Source organism: Castor canadensis, chromosome 18 (assembly GCF_047511655.1).
Source record: "Castor canadensis chromosome 18, mCasCan1.hap1v2, whole genome shotgun sequence".
NCBI classification, from domain to species: domain Eukaryota; kingdom Metazoa; phylum Chordata; class Mammalia; order Rodentia; family Castoridae; genus Castor; species Castor canadensis.
In genome coordinates this window covers 27,014,347-27,030,762 of record NC_133403.1, presented here as the reverse complement: position 1 = coordinate 27,030,762, position 16,416 = coordinate 27,014,347, and the positions used below count along the sequence as shown (strand labels likewise).

Below are 16,416 nucleotides of genomic sequence, written 5' to 3'. Positions count from 1 at the left end.
CGTGAGGTGGGCGCGGCCTGCGTCTCCACACTGCTCCCCTGGCACGGCTGCGGGTGGGGGCTGCGGGGTGGGGGCTGGCGGCCTCTGGCCAAGCGGCCAGGGGCCCCGGACGCCTGCTGGGGCAGCCGGTCTCGCCCAGGTGGCCACTCGCTGGCTTTCTTCCCGAGGTGTCCCGGTGCCCGGACCAGGATCGAGTTTTCTCAGGGGAACATTGCTCAGTGCTCTCGGGCTCTTGTTCCTCTGGGGATGTGTCACTGCCTTGGCTAAGGCGGGGGTGTAGGGGGGGTGCACAGTTCTGGCCGCCCTCCTCCCTCGCCTGCGGGAGCCGACCCTTGGGCGCGTGGCTCCCGACGGACGTCTTGGGGACCTTTCCGGTCCTCCTCGTCCACAAAGCCCCACTGCCCCTCCAGCCCTCTGCAAAACGGCAGCCGCGCCCTTAGCCGACCCGCTGCGCCCTCCTCCACACTCTGGGCCTGGGGCTGCGGGGCTCAATCGGGAACATTTCCAGCTCAGAGGCCCCTTTCACCACCGAAATCGTGGAGACAAGGGAAAGAAAAAAACATCTCCTCCCATCCCTACTCAACGTCCTAAGAAATCCTATCCTGTCAACCCTCAGGCTTCCTAAACTCTACACTTTGTCCTCAGAAGTATTTACTTCTGTTCCCTTCTAATTTTTCTCAGGGTTTCGGCCACTGAGATGACGATCATGACGAAATGAAAATTCATTAAGAGTTGGTTTATAGAAAATCTTCTAGATGGCTTCATCCCTATGGTGAAACAACTGTTGTCTTACATGATTCTAATACAGTTAGGAGCCTACATGTGCCTGTGATGAGGCTATTTGGGGTCACTGACACTGACCCCTCAATGAATGGGCACTCTGAGGTTTTACTCTCAGGATAACCACTGATATGTGTGGATAACCTCTAGAGAGCTGTCATGCTGTCATTCGTTCCTAGATAGTAAGCATATCTGCATTTTCCAAGGCTGTCGGGCCCTCTAAACTACAAAATTTACAGAAACGCTGTGATCAAATGCTGATGGTACTGACATACTCTTCTCTTAGTTGCTAAGTTGTCCGTCAGAATTTTTACCATGGCTCTTTTACGTATTTGGAATTGCACTTCTGATCCTCCTGGGACATTTACAATCAAGCCCATTAAACAAACAAAAAAAAAAGAAACAATGAAAAAAGACTGTAACAGACAGGTACATGTCCCTCACACAAGTCAGCTTTAGATTCTGTTTTCTTTGTCATGGTTTAGAGGCCACTAGCTAAAAAGGGAGTCCTTCCAAGCCTGTTTGTTGTTTAAATTTGGCCAAAGGGTCCAGCTGACACTGACTCCCACCTGACCTGTTTGTTGCTCGACCCCCCCACACACATAAGACACTTAGAGAAAAAAAACTAATCCTCACGTCGAAAGATGAAAACGACCAATCCAAAAACCCTCCGAGGAAACAGCTCAGAGACAAACAGTTTCTAGAGATGAGGGTGAAAGGCCTTCCAAGTTGAAATGGAGTCCCTCATGCCAGACCTCTCAACACCTTGGTTCTTGCTGGGTGCTGCTTGCTCACGCCTGAAACCTTAGCTACTCAGGTGGATCACGTTTCCAGGCCCGCCCAAGCAAGTCGTTCCATGAGACCTGTTAGAAAAAGCCAAATGTTAGAAAAGAGGATGCCTCGAGGAAAAGGAGACCGAGACCTCTACAGACGAGAGCACGCTTTATTTTGCCGTGGTGAGGGGCGTCCTGCACTCTGGACAGCCTGGGATGCAAGCCTCGCCGGGGGGGGGGGGGGGCGGGGACTAGGGGTGAGGAGGTTTTCCGGGGTACGCAGCCAGGGAGAGGTAAAGAGAAGTGTCCTTGTGGTGGTAGACAGCCAGCACTTGCAAGCAATCAGGAAGCGATAAGGGGAAAAGTCCTTGTGGTCTCAGGCACTGCCCCTGCCTTTCTTTCTATCACAGGTAATTTAGGCAGTGTGGGCTTCGGGGACCCTGGAGAGTCAACCCTTTAAAACCCTCACACGAAAAGGGCTGGTGGAGCGGGGCAAGGTGTACGGCCTGAATTCAAGCACTGGTACCACAAAAATCAATACGTAAATACGTAAATACATAAATAAACAAATAAACAAATAAATAAAACAAAAAAGTGGTTATGATGGATGCGTGTCTATCGAACATGAAAGCCCTCTAGGCACAAACTTCTATGAGTGGCCACGGCGTTGTACACTACTCGGGAAGAAGTCCCTATTTCTACCTGCTCCGGACCCGTCCTAGCATACTTAAAAGTGGTGTTTTTAGTTTTGGACATAAAACACAGGGTTTGTTCTTAGACTCGTGGACCACAGCCTTGGATTGACTTTGGATAAACACTGAAAGGTAGAGACACTTGCCAATACAGCCTATTACACAAAGAAAGACTTCACACATTGCAGAGAAAGGTACAAACTACATTGCCACCAAACGATCCGAAACGGGCAGCAATTCATCACCACTCACACTCAAGCAGGGTACAGGACCAAGCAAAAGGAAACGCGCCCTCAATGTCAGGGTTGCAACTCTTTCTGGGACTTCTCCTTGCCAATGTATTCCCGGGTGTGTTTGAATTTTGCATTCTAAGCATACTCCCCTCACCGTGAGCTCAGGCCCTGCGCCCGCTGTCCCCGTGACTGCAGGCACCGCCGTGGGAGTTGGGGCCCCACGGAGAGGTCATGCACACGCTGACCTGTGTTGGGTCGAGCGACGGAGCAGCACCCGACTGAGGTGGCCTGCCTCCCTGTCCCCTGGCGTCTTGCCCTGGGCCCAGTGCACCACCTTGTGGCGAGCCAGGGTGTGGCGCGTCCCAGTCTGGGGCCCGCTGGGCTGCAGACCCGCTTTCTCAGGGCTTTCGCACTTCCCTCACCGTCCGCCTGAACGTTTTCTACTCCTGCTGGCTTTCTGAGGACAGTTGGGGAGCGGTCCCCAACGTGGCCTGGGACCCACCCGGCTGGTGCCCAGTGAGCGGGCGCGCGCCCCACGAGAGTGTGGGGAGGGGAGAGGAGAGGATTCGGGGGCGTGTCTGTGAGGTGGGAGGCGTGGGTCTGGCGGGGTGGCGGGGAAGGGGTCGCCGGTGGTGGTGGCGCTGGGTCGGGGCGGTGAGGTCCCGGAGGCCAAAAGGAGCAGCGAGGGAGGGACGAGCAAAAGCCTACAGCACCCGGTATTCCCAGGCGGTCTCCCATCCAAGTACTAACCAGGCCCGACCCTGCTTAGCTTCCGAGATCAGACGAGATCGGGCGCGTTCAGGGTGGTATGGCCGTAGACGCCAGCTGCCGCCTCCTGGAGCCCCAAGAGCGTGAGGTGGGCGCGGCCTGCGTCTCCACACTGCTCCCCTGGCACGGCTGCGGGTGGGGGCTGCGGGGTGGGGGCTGGCGGCCTCTGGCCAAGCAGCCAGGGGCCCCGGACGCCTGCTGGGGCAGCCGGTCTCGCCCAGGTGGCCACTCGCTGGCTTTCTTCCCGAGGTGTCCCGGTGCCCGGACCAGGATCGAGTTTTCTCAGGGGAACATTGCTCAGTGCTCTCGGGCTCTTGTTCCTCTGGGGATGTGTCACTGCCTTGGCTAAGGCAGGGGTGTGGGGGGGGTGCACAGTTCTGGCCGCCCTCCTCCCTCGCCTGCGGGAGCCGACCCTTGGGCGCGTGGCTCCCGACGGACGTCTTGGGGACCTTTCCGGTCCTCCTCGTCCACAAAGCCCCACTGCCCCTCCAGCCCTCTGCAAAACGGCAGCCGCGCCCTTAGCCGACCCGCTGCGCCCTCCTCCACACTCTGGGCCTGGGGCTGCGGGGCTCAATCGGGAACATTTCCAGCTCAGAGGCCCCTTTCACCACCGAAATCGTGGAGACAAGGGAAAGAAAAAAACATCTCCTCCCATCCCTACTCAACGTCCTAAGAAATCCTATCCTGTCAACCCTCAGGCTTCCTAAACTCTACACTTTGTCCTCAGAAGTATTTACTTCTGTTCCCTTCTAATTTTTCTCAGGGTTTCGGCCACTGAGATGACGATCATGACGAAATGAAAATTCATTAAGAGTTGGTTTATAGAAAATCTTCTAGATGGCTTCATCCCTATGGTGAAACAACTGTTGTCTTACATGATTCTAATACAGTTAGGAGCCTACATGTGCCTGTGATGAGGCTATTTGGGGTCACTGACACTGACCCCTCAATGAATGGGCACTCTGAGGTTTTACTCTCAGGATAACCACTGATATGTGTGGATAACCTCTAGAGAGCTGTCATGCTGTCATTCGTTCCTAGATAGTAAGCATATCTGCATTTTCCAAGGCTGTCGGGCCCTCTAAACTACAAAATTTACAGAAACGCTGTGATCAAATGCTGATGGTACTGACATACTCTTCTCTTAGTTGCTAAGTTGTCCGTCAGAATTTTTACCATGGCTCTTTTACGTATTTGGAATTGCACTTCTGATCCTCCTGGGACATTTACAATCAAGCCCATTAAACAAACAAAAAAAAAAGAAACAATGAAAAAAGACTGTAACAGACAGGTACATGTCCCTCACACAAGTCAGCTTTAGATTCTGTTTTCTTTGTCATGGTTTAGAGGCCACTAGCTAAAAAGGGAGTCCTTCCAAGCCTGTTTGTTGTTTAAATTTGGCCAAAGGGTCCAGCTGACACTGACTCCCACCTGACCTGTTTGTTGCTCGACCCCCCCACACACATAAGACACTTAGAGAAAAAAAACTAATCCTCACGTCGAAAGATGAAAACGACCAATCCAAAAACCCTCCGAGGAAACAGCTCAGAGACAAACAGTTTCTAGAGATGAGGGTGAAAGGCCTTCCAAGTTGAAATGGAGTCCCTCATGCCAGACCTCTCAACACCTTGGTTCTTGCTGGGTGCTGCTTGCTCACGCCTGAAACCTTAGCTACTCAGGTGGATCACGTTTCCAGGCCCGCCCAAGCAAGTCGTTCCATGAGACCTGTTAGAAAAAGCCAAATGTTAGAAAAGAGGATGCCTCGAGGAAAAGGAGACCGAGACCTCTACAGACGAGAGCACGCTTTATTTTGCCGTGGTGAGGGGCGTCCTGCACTCTGGACAGCCTGGGATGCAAGCCTCGCCGGGGGGGGGGGGGGCGGGGACTAGGGGTGAGGAGGTTTTCCGGGGTACGCAGCCAGGGAGAGGTAAAGAGAAGTGTCCTTGTGGTGGTAGACAGCCAGCACTTGCAAGCAATCAGGAAGCGATAAGGGGAAAAGTCCTTGTGGTCTCAGGCACTGCCCCTGCCTTTCTTTCTATCACAGGTAATTTAGGCAGTGTGGGCTTCGGGGACCCTGGAGAGTCAACCCTTTAAAACCCTCACACGAAAAGGGCTGGTGGAGCGGGGCAAGGTGTACGGCCTGAATTCAAGCACTGGTACCACAAAAATCAATACGTAAATACGTAAATACATAAATAAACAAATAAACAAATAAATAAAACAAAAAAGTGGTTATGATGGATGCGTGTCTATCGAACATGAAAGCCCTCTAGGCACAAACTTCTATGAGTGGCCACGGCGTTGTACACTACTCGGGAAGAAGTCCCTATTTCTACCTGCTCCGGACCCGTCCTAGCATACTTAAAAGTGGTGTTTTTAGTTTTGGACATAAAACACAGGGTTTGTTCTTAGACTCGTGGACCACAGCCTTGGATTGACTTTGGATAAACACTGAAAGGTAGAGACACTTGCCAATACAGCCTATTACACAAAGAAAGACTTCACACATTGCAGAGAAAGGTACAAACTACATTGCCACCAAACGATCCGAAACGGGCAGCAATTCATCACCACTCACACTCAAGCAGGGTACAGGACCAAGCAAAAGGAAACGCGCCCTCAATGTCAGGGTTGCAACTCTTTCTGGGACTTCTCCTTGCCAATGTATTCCCGGGTGTGTTTGAATTTTGCATTCTAAGCATACTCCCCTCACCGTGAGCTCAGGCCCTGCGCCCGCTGTCCCCGTGACTGCAGGCACCGCCGTGGGAGTTGGGGCCCCACGGAGAGGTCATGCACACGCTGACCTGTGTTGGGTCGAGCGACGGAGCAGCACCCGACTGAGGTGGCCTGCCTCCCTGTCCCCTGGCGTCTTGCCCTGGGCCCAGTGCACCACCTTGTGGCGAGCCAGGGTGTGGCGCGTCCCAGTCTGGGGCCCGCTGGGCTGCAGACCCGCTTTCTCAGGGCTTTCGCACTTCCCTCACCGTCCGCCTGAACGTTTTCTACTCCTGCTGGCTTTCTGAGGACAGTTGGGGAGCGGTCCCCAACGTGGCCTGGGACCCACCCGGCTGGTGCCCAGTGAGCGGGCGCGCGCCCCACGAGAGTGTGGGGAGGGGAGAGGAGAGGATTCGGGGGCGTGTCTGTGAGGTGGGAGGCGTGGGTCTGGCGGGGTGGCGGGGAAGGGGTCGCCGGTGGTGGTGGCGCTGGGTCGGGGCGGTGAGGTCCCGGAGGCCAAAAGGAGCAGCGAGGGAGGGACGAGCAAAAGCCTACAGCACCCGGTATTCCCAGGCGGTCTCCCATCCAAGTACTAACCAGGCCCGACCCTGCTTAGCTTCCGAGATCAGACGAGATCGGGCGCGTTCAGGGTGGTATGGCCGTAGACGCCAGCTGCCGCCTCCTGGAGCCCCAAGAGCGTGAGGTGGGCGCGGCCTGCGTCTCCACACTGCTCCCCTGGCACGGCTGCGGGTGGGGGCTGCGGGGTGGGGGCTGGCGGCCTCTGGCCAAGCGGCCAGGGGCCCCGGACGCCTGCTGGGGCAGCCGGTCTCGCCCAGGTGGCCACTCGCTGGCTTTCTTCCCGAGGTGTCCCGGTGCCCGGACCAGGATCGAGTTTTCTCAGGGGAACATTGCTCAGTGCTCTCGGGCTCTTGTTCCTCTGGGGATGTGTCACTGCCTTGGCTAAGGCGGGGGTGTGGGGGGGGTGCACAGTTCTGGCCGCCCTCCTCCCTCGCCTGCGGGAGCCGACCCTTGGGCGCGTGGCTCCCGACGGACGTCTTGGGGACCTTTCCGGTCCTCCTCGTCCACAAAGCCCCACTGCCCCTCCAGCCCTCTGCAAAACGGCAGCCGCGCCCTTAGCCGACCCGCTGCGCCCTCCTCCACACTCTGGGCCTGGGGCTGCGGGGCTCAATCGGGAACATTTCCAGCTCAGAGGCCCCTTTCACCACCGAAATCGTGGAGACAAGGGAAAGAAAAAAACATCTCCTCCCATCCCTACTCAACGTCCTAAGAAATCCTATCCTGTCAACCCTCAGGCTTCCTAAACTCTACACTTTGTCCTCAGAAGTATTTACTTCTGTTCCCTTCTAATTTTTCTCAGGGTTTCGGCCACTGAGATGACGATCATGACGAAATGAAAATTCATTAAGAGTTGGTTTATAGAAAATCTTCTAGATGGCTTCATCCCTATGGTGAAACAACTGTTGTCTTACATGATTCTAATACAGTTAGGAGCCTACATGTGCCTGTGATGAGGCTATTTGGGGTCACTGACACTGACCCCTCAATGAATGGGCACTCTGAGGTTTTACTCTCAGGATAACCACTGATATGTGTGGATAACCTCTAGAGAGCTGTCATGCTGTCATTCGTTCCTAGATAGTAAGCATATCTGCATTTTCCAAGGCTGTCGGGCCCTCTAAACTACAAAATTTACAGAAACGCTGTGATCAAATGCTGATGGTACTGACATACTCTTCTCTTAGTTGCTAAGTTGTCCGTCAGAATTTTTACCATGGCTCTTTTACGTATTTGGAATTGCACTTCTGATCCTCCTGGGACATTTACAATCAAGCCCATTAAACAAACAAAAAAAAAAGAAACAATGAAAAAAGACTGTAACAGACAGGTACATGTCCCTCACACAAGTCAGCTTTAGATTCTGTTTTCTTTGTCATGGTTTAGAGGCCACTAGCTAAAAAGGGAGTCCTTCCAAGCCTGTTTGTTGTTTAAATTTGGCCAAAGGGTCCAGCTGACACTGACTCCCACCTGACCTGTTTGTTGCTCGACCCCCCCACACACATAAGACACTTAGAGAAAAAAAACTAATCCTCACGTCGAAAGATGAAAACGACCAATCCAAAAACCCTCCGAGGAAACAGCTCAGAGACAAACAGTTTCTAGAGATGAGGGTGAAAGGCCTTCCAAGTTGAAATGGAGTCCCTCATGCCAGACCTCTCAACACCTTGGTTCTTGCTGGGTGCTGCTTGCTCACGCCTGAAACCTTAGCTACTCAGGTGGATCACGTTTCCAGGCCCGCCCAAGCAAGTCGTTCCATGAGACCTGTTAGAAAAAGCCAAATGTTAGAAAAGAGGATGCCTCGAGGAAAAGGAGACCGAGACCTCTACAGACGAGAGCACGCTTTATTTTGCCGTGGTGAGGGGCGTCCTGCACTCTGGACAGCCTGGGATGCAAGCCTCGCCGGGGGGGGGGGGGGGGGCGGGGACTAGGGGTGAGGAGGTTTTCCGGGGTACGCAGCCAGGGAGAGGTAAAGAGAAGTGTCCTTGTGGTGGTAGACAGCCAGCACTTGCAAGCAATCAGGAAGCGATAAGGGGAAAAGTCCTTGTGGTCTCAGGCAATGCCCCTGCCTTTCTTTCTATCACAGGTAATTTAGGCAGTGTGGGCTTCGGGGACCCTGGAGAGTCAACCCTTTAAAACCCTCACACGAAAAGGGCTGGTGGAGCGGGGCAAGGTGTACGGCCTGAATTCAAGCACTGGTACCACAAAAATCAATACGTAAATACGTAAATACATAAATAAACAAATAAACAAATAAATAAAACAAAAAAGTGGTTATGATGGATGCGTGTCTATCGAACATGAAAGCCCTCTAGGCACAAACTTCTATGAGTGGCCACGGCGTTGTACACTACTCGGGAAGAAGTCCCTATTTCTACCTGCTCCGGACCCGTCCTAGCATACTTAAAAGTGGTGTTTTTAGTTTTGGACATAAAACACAGGGTTTGTTCTTAGACTCGTGGACCACAGCCTTGGATTGACTTTGGATAAACACTGAAAGGTAGAGACACTTGCCAATACAGCCTATTACACAAAGAAAGACTTCACACATTGCAGAGAAAGGTACAAACTACATTGCCACCAAACGATCCGAAACGGGCAGCAATTCATCACCACTCACACTCAAGCAGGGTACAGGACCAAGCAAAAGGAAACGCGCCCTCAATGTCAGGGTTGCAACTCTTTCTGGGACTTCTCCTTGCCAATGTATTCCCGGGTGTGTTTGAATTTTGCATTCTAAGCATACTCCCCTCACCGTGAGCTCAGGCCCTGCGCCCGCTGTCCCCGTGACTGCAGGCACCGCCGTGGGAGTTGGGGCCCCACGGAGAGGTCATGCACACGCTGACCTGTGTTGGGTCGAGCGACGGAGCAGCACCCGACTGAGGTGGCCTGCCTCCCTGTCCCCTGGCGTCTTGCCCTGGGCCCAGTGCACCACCTTGTGGCGAGCCAGGGTGTGGCGCGTCCCAGTCTGGGGCCCGCTGGGCTGCAGACCCGCTTTCTCAGGGCTTTCGCACTTCCCTCACCGTCCGCCTGAACGTTTTCTACTCCTGCTGGCTTTCTGAGGACAGTTGGGGAGCGGTCCCCAACGTGGCCTGGGACCCACCCGGCTGGTGCCCAGTGAGCGGGCGCGCGCCCCACGAGAGTGTGGGGAGGGGAGAGGAGAGGATTCGGGGGCGTGTCTGTGAGGTGGGAGGCGTGGGTCTGGCGGGGTGGCGGGGAAGGGGTCGCCGGTGGTGGTGGCGCTGGGTCGGGGCGGTGAGGTCCCGGAGGCCAAAAGGAGCAGCGAGGGAGGGACGAGCAAAAGCCTACAGCACCCGGTATTCCCAGGCGGTCTCCCATCCAAGTACTAACCAGGCCCGACCCTGCTTAGCTTCCGAGATCAGACGAGATCGGGCGCGTTCAGGGTGGTATGGCCGTAGACGCCAGCTGCCGCCTCCTGGAGCCCCAAGAGCGTGAGGTGGGCGCGGCCTGCGTCTCCACACTGCTCCCCTGGCACGGCTGCGGGTGGGGGCTGCGGGGTGGGGGCTGGCGGCCTCTGGCCAAGCGGCCAGGGGCCCCGGACGCCTGCTGGGGCAGCCGGTCTCGCCCAGGTGGCCACTCGCTGGCTTTCTTCCCGAGGTGTCCCGGTGCCCGGACCAGGATCGAGTTTTCTCAGGGGAACATTGCTCAGTGCTCTCGGGCTCTTGTTCCTCTGGGGATGTGTCACTGCCTTGGCTAAGGCGGGGGTGTGGGGGGGGTGCACAGTTCTGGCCGCCCTCCTCCCTCGCCTGCGGGAGCCGACCCTTGGGCGCGTGGCTCCCGACGGACGTCTTGGGGACCTTTCCGGTCCTCCTCGTCCACAAAGCCCCACTGCCCCTCCAGCCCTCTGCAAAACGGCAGCCGCGCCCTTAGCCGACCCGCTGCGCCCTCCTCCACACTCTGGGCCTGGGGCTGCGGGGCTCAATCGGGAACATTTCCAGCTCAGAGGCCCCTTTCACCACCGAAATCGTGGAGACAAGGGAAAGAAAAAAACATCTCCTCCCATCCCTACTCAACGTCCTAAGAAATCCTATCCTGTCAACCCTCAGGCTTCCTAAACTCTACACTTTGTCCTCAGAAGTATTTACTTCTGTTCCCTTCTAATTTTTCTCAGGGTTTCGGCCACTGAGATGACGATCATGACGAAATGAAAATTCATTAAGAGTTGGTTTATAGAAAATCTTCTAGATGGCTTCATCCCTATGGTGAAACAACTGTTGTCTTACATGATTCTAATACAGTTAGGAGCCTACATGTGCCTGTGATGAGGCTATTTGGGGTCACTGACACTGACCCCTCAATGAATGGGCACTCTGAGGTTTTACTCTCAGGATAACCACTGATATGTGTGGATAACCTCTAGAGAGCTGTCATGCTGTCATTCGTTCCTAGATAGTAAGCATATCTGCATTTTCCAAGGCTGTCGGGCCCTCTAAACTACAAAATTTACAGAAACGCTGTGATCAAATGCTGATGGTACTGACATACTCTTCTCTTAGTTGCTAAGTTGTCCGTCAGAATTTTTACCATGGCTCTTTTACGTATTTGGAATTGCACTTCTGATCCTCCTGGGACATTTACAATCAAGCCCATTAAACAAACAAAAAAAAAAGAAACAATGAAAAAAGACTGTAACAGACAGGTACATGTCCCTCACACAAGTCAGCTTTAGATTCTGTTTTCTTTGTCATGGTTTAGAGGCCACTAGCTAAAAAGGGAGTCCTTCCAAGCCTGTTTGTTGTTTAAATTTGGCCAAAGGGTCCAGCTGACACTGACTCCCACCTGACCTGTTTGTTGCTCGACCCCCCCACACACATAAGACACTTAGAGAAAAAAAACTAATCCTCACGTCGAAAGATGAAAACGACCAATCCAAAAACCCTCCGAGGAAACAGCTCAGAGACAAACAGTTTCTAGAGATGAGGGTGAAAGGCCTTCCAAGTTGAAATGGAGTCCCTCATGCCAGACCTCTCAACACCTTGGTTCTTGCTGGGTGCTGCTTGCTCACGCCTGAAACCTTAGCTACTCAGGTGGATCACGTTTCCAGGCCCGCCCAAGCAAGTCGTTCCATGAGACCTGTTAGAAAAAGCCAAATGTTAGAAAAGAGGATGCCTCGAGGAAAAGGAGACCGAGACCTCTACAGACGAGAGCACGCTTTATTTTGCCGTGGTGAGGGGCGTCCTGCACTCTGGACAGCCTGGGATGCAAGCCTCGCCGGGGGGGGGGGGGGGGCGGGGACTAGGGGTGAGGAGGTTTTCCGGGGTACGCAGCCAGGGAGAGGTAAAGAGAAGTGTCCTTGTGGTGGTAGACAGCCAGCACTTGCAAGCAATCAGGAAGCGATAAGGGGAAAAGTCCTTGTGGTCTCAGGCAATGCCCCTGCCTTTCTTTCTATCACAGGTAATTTAGGCAGTGTGGGCTTCGGGGACCCTGGAGAGTCAACCCTTTAAAACCCTCACACGAAAAGGGCTGGTGGAGCGGGGCAAGGTGTACGGCCTGAATTCAAGCACTGGTACCACAAAAATCAATACGTAAATACGTAAATACATAAATAAACAAATAAACAAATAAATAAAACAAAAAAGTGGTTATGATGGATGCGTGTCTATCGAACATGAAAGCCCTCTAGGCACAAACTTCTATGAGTGGCCACGGCGTTGTACACTACTCGGGAAGAAGTCCCTATTTCTACCTGCTCCGGACCCGTCCTAGCATACTTAAAAGTGGTGTTTTTAGTTTTGGACATAAAACACAGGGTTTGTTCTTAGACTCGTGGACCACAGCCTTGGATTGACTTTGGATAAACACTGAAAGGTAGAGACACTTGCCAATACAGCCTATTACACAAAGAAAGACTTCACACATTGCAGAGAAAGGTACAAACTACATTGCCACCAAACGATCCGAAACGGGCAGCAATTCATCACCACTCACACTCAAGCAGGGTACAGGACCAAGCAAAAGGAAACGCGCCCTCAATGTCAGGGTTGCAACTCTTTCTGGGACTTCTCCTTGCCAATGTATTCCCGGGTGTGTTTGAATTTTGCATTCTAAGCATACTCCCCTCACCGTGAGCTCAGGCCCTGCGCCCGCTGTCCCCGTGACTGCAGGCACCGCCGTGGGAGTTGGGGCCCCACGGAGAGGTCATGCACACGCTGACCTGTGTTGGGTCGAGCGACGGAGCAGCACCCGACTGAGGTGGCCTGCCTCCCTGTCCCCTGGCGTCTTGCCCTGGGCCCAGTGCACCACCTTGTGGCGAGCCAGGGTGTGGCGCGTCCCAGTCTGGGGCCCGCTGGGCTGCAGACCCGCTTTCTCAGGGCTTTCGCACTTCCCTCACCGTCCGCCTGAACGTTTTCTACTCCTGCTGGCTTTCTGAGGACAGTTGGGGAGCGGTCCCCAACGTGGCCTGGGACCCACCCGGCTGGTGCCCAGTGAGCGGGCGCGCGCCCCACGAGAGTGTGGGGAGGGGAGAGGAGAGGATTCGGGGGCGTGTCTGTGAGGTGGGAGGCGTGGGTCTGGCGGGGTGGCGGGGAAGGGGTCGCCGGTGGTGGTGGCGCTGGGTCGGGGCGGTGAGGTCCCGGAGGCCAAAAGGAGCAGCGAGGGAGGGACGAGCAAAAGCCTACAGCACCCGGTATTCCCAGGCGGTCTCCCATCCAAGTACTAACCAGGCCCGACCCTGCTTAGCTTCCGAGATCAGACGAGATCGGGCGCGTTCAGGGTGGTATGGCCGTAGACGCCAGCTGCCGCCTCCTGGAGCCCCAAGAGCGTGAGGTGGGCGCGGCCTGCGTCTCCACACTGCTCCCCTGGCACGGCTGCGGGTGGGGGCTGCGGGGTGGGGGCTGGCGGCCTCTGGCCAAGCGGCCAGGGGCCCCGGACGCCTGCTGGGGCAGCCGGTCTCGCCCAGGTGGCCACTCGCTGGCTTTCTTCCCGAGGTGTCCCGGTGCCCGGACCAGGATCGAGTTTTCTCAGGGGAACATTGCTCAGTGCTCTCGGGCTCTTGTTCCTCTGGGGATGTGTCACTGCCTTGGCTAAGGCGGGGGTGTGGGGGGGGTGCACAGTTCTGGCCGCCCTCCTCCCTCGCCTGCGGGAGCCGACCCTTGGGCGCGTGGCTCCCGACGGACGTCTTGGGGACCTTTCCGGTCCTCCTCGTCCACAAAGCCCCACTGCCCCTCCAGCCCTCTGCAAAACGGCAGCCGCGCCCTTAGCCGACCCGCTGCGCCCTCCTCCACACTCTGGGCCTGGGGCTGCGGGGCTCAATCGGGAACATTTCCAGCTCAGAGGCCCCTTTCACCACCGAAATCGTGGAGACAAGGGAAAGAAAAAAACATCTCCTCCCATCCCTACTCAACGTCCTAAGAAATCCTATCCTGTCAACCCTCAGGCTTCCTAAACTCTACACTTTGTCCTCAGAAGTATTTACTTCTGTTCCCTTCTAATTTTTCTCAGGGTTTCGGCCACTGAGATGACGATCATGACGAAATGAAAATTCATTAAGAGTTGGTTTATAGAAAATCTTCTAGATGGCTTCATCCCTATGGTGAAACAACTGTTGTCTTACATGATTCTAATACAGTTAGGAGCCTACATGTGCCTGTGATGAGGCTATTTGGGGTCACTGACACTGACCCCTCAATGAATGGGCACTCTGAGGTTTTACTCTCAGGATAACCACTGATATGTGTGGATAACCTCTAGAGAGCTGTCATGCTGTCATTCGTTCCTAGATAGTAAGCATATCTGCATTTTCCAAGGCTGTCGGGCCCTCTAAACTACAAAATTTACAGAAACGCTGTGATCAAATGCTGATGGTACTGACATACTCTTCTCTTAGTTGCTAAGTTGTCCGTCAGAATTTTTACCATGGCTCTTTTACGTATTTGGAATTGCACTTCTGATCCTCCTGGGACATTTACAATCAAGCCCATTAAACAAACAAAAAAAAAAGAAACAATGAAAAAAGACTGTAACAGACAGGTACATGTCCCTCACACAAGTCAGCTTTAGATTCTGTTTTCTTTGTCATGGTTTAGAGGCCACTAGCTAAAAAGGGAGTCCTTCCAAGCCTGTTTGTTGTTTAAATTTGGCCAAAGGGTCCAGCTGACACTGACTCCCACCTGACCTGTTTGTTGCTCGACCCCCCCACACACATAAGACACTTAGAGAAAAAAAACTAATCCTCACGTCGAAAGATGAAAACGACCAATCCAAAAACCCTCCGAGGAAACAGCTCAGAGACAAACAGTTTCTAGAGATGAGGGTGAAAGGCCTTCCAAGTTGAAATGGAGTCCCTCATGCCAGACCTCTCAACACCTTGGTTCTTGCTGGGTGCTGCTTGCTCACGCCTGAAACCTTAGCTACTCAGGTGGATCACGTTTCCAGGCCCGCCCAAGCAAGTCGTTCCATGAGACCTGTTAGAAAAAGCCAAATGTTAGAAAAGAGGATGCCTCGAGGAAAAGGAGACCGAGACCTCTACAGACGAGAGCACGCTTTATTTTGCCGTGGTGAGGGGCGTCCTGCACTCTGGACAGCCTGGGATGCAAGCCTCGCCGGGGGGGGGGGGGGCGGGGACTAGGGGTGAGGAGGTTTTCCGGGGTACGCAGCCAGGGAGAGGTAAAGAGAAGTGTCCTTGTGGTGGTAGACAGCCAGCACTTGCAAGCAATCAGGAAGCGATAAGGGGAAAAGTCCTTGTGGTCTCAGGCACTGCCCCTGCCTTTCTTTCTATCACAGGTAATTTAGGCAGTGTGGGCTTCGGGGACCCTGGAGAGTCAACCCTTTAAAACCCTCACACGAAAAGGGCTGGTGGAGCGGGGCAAGGTGTACGGCCTGAATTCAAGCACTGGTACCACAAAAATCAATACGTAAATACGTAAATACATAAATAAACAAATAAACAAATAAATAAAACAAAAAAGTGGTTATGATGGATGCGTGTCTATCGAACATGAAAGCCCTCTAGGCACAAACTTCTATGAGTGGCCACGGCGTTGTACACTACTCGGGAAGAAGTCCCTATTTCTACCTGCTCCGGACCCGTCCTAGCATACTTAAAAGTGGTGTTTTTAGTTTTGGACATAAAACACAGGGTTTGTTCTTAGACTCGTGGACCACAGCCTTGGATTGACTTTGGATAAACACTGAAAGGTAGAGACACTTGCCAATACAGCCTATTACACAAAGAAAGACTTCACACATTGCAGAGAAAGGTACAAACTACATTGCCACCAAACGATCCGAAACGGGCAGCAATTCATCACCACTCACACTCAAGCAGGGTACAGGACCAAGCAAAAGGAAACGCGCCCTCAATGTCAGGGTTGCAACTCTTTCTGGGACTTCTCCTTGCCAATGTATTCCCGGGTGTGTTTGAATTTTGCATTCTAAGCATACTCCCCTCACCGTGAGCTCAGGCCCTGCGCCCGCTGTCCCCGTGACTGCAGGCACCGCCGTGGGAGTTGGGGCCCCACGGAGAGGTCATGCACACGCTGACCTGTGTTGGGTCGAGCGACGGAGCAGCACCCGACTGAGGTGGCCTGCCTCCCTGTCCCCTGGCGTCTTGCCCTGGGCCCAGTGCACCACCTTGTGGCGAGCCAGGGTGTGGCGCGTCCCAGTCTGGGGCCCGCTGGGCTGCAGACCCGCTTTCTCAGGGCTTTCGCACTTCCCTCACCGTCCGCCTGAACGTTTTCTACTCCTGCTGGCTTTCTGAGGACAGTTGGGGAGCGGTCCCCAACGTGGCCTGGGACCCACCCGGCTGGTGCCCAGTGAGCGGGCGCGCGCCCCACGAGAGTGTGGGGAGGGGAGAGGAGAGGATTCGGGGGCGTGTCTGTGAGGTGGGAGGCGTGGGTCTGGCGGGGTGGCGGGGAAGGGGTC

General features: G+C 54.2%; 1 long non-coding RNA gene and 4 other non-coding genes across 5 annotated transcripts in view; 1 reads left to right on the top strand and 4 right to left on the bottom strand.

The window, feature by feature from the left end:
- The window catches only part of LOC141418921 (uncharacterized), a 518,407-nt gene that overhangs the window by 191,949 nt on the left and 310,042 nt on the right, over positions 1 to 16,416 (top strand). The window lies entirely within an intron of this gene.
- LOC141418980 (5S ribosomal RNA) lies at positions 3,180 to 3,298 on the bottom strand. Its single transcript, XR_012443657.1, has one exon. It is a non-coding gene; the product is annotated as a 5S ribosomal RNA (ribosomal RNA).
- On the bottom strand, positions 6,507 to 6,625 carry LOC141418979 (5S ribosomal RNA). Its single transcript, XR_012443656.1, has one exon. It is a non-coding gene; the product is annotated as a 5S ribosomal RNA (ribosomal RNA).
- On the bottom strand, positions 9,837 to 9,955 carry LOC141418978 (5S ribosomal RNA). Its single transcript, XR_012443655.1, has one exon. It is a non-coding gene; the product is annotated as a 5S ribosomal RNA (ribosomal RNA).
- Positions 13,166 to 13,284, bottom strand: LOC141418977 (5S ribosomal RNA). Its single transcript, XR_012443654.1, has one exon. It is a non-coding gene; the product is annotated as a 5S ribosomal RNA (ribosomal RNA).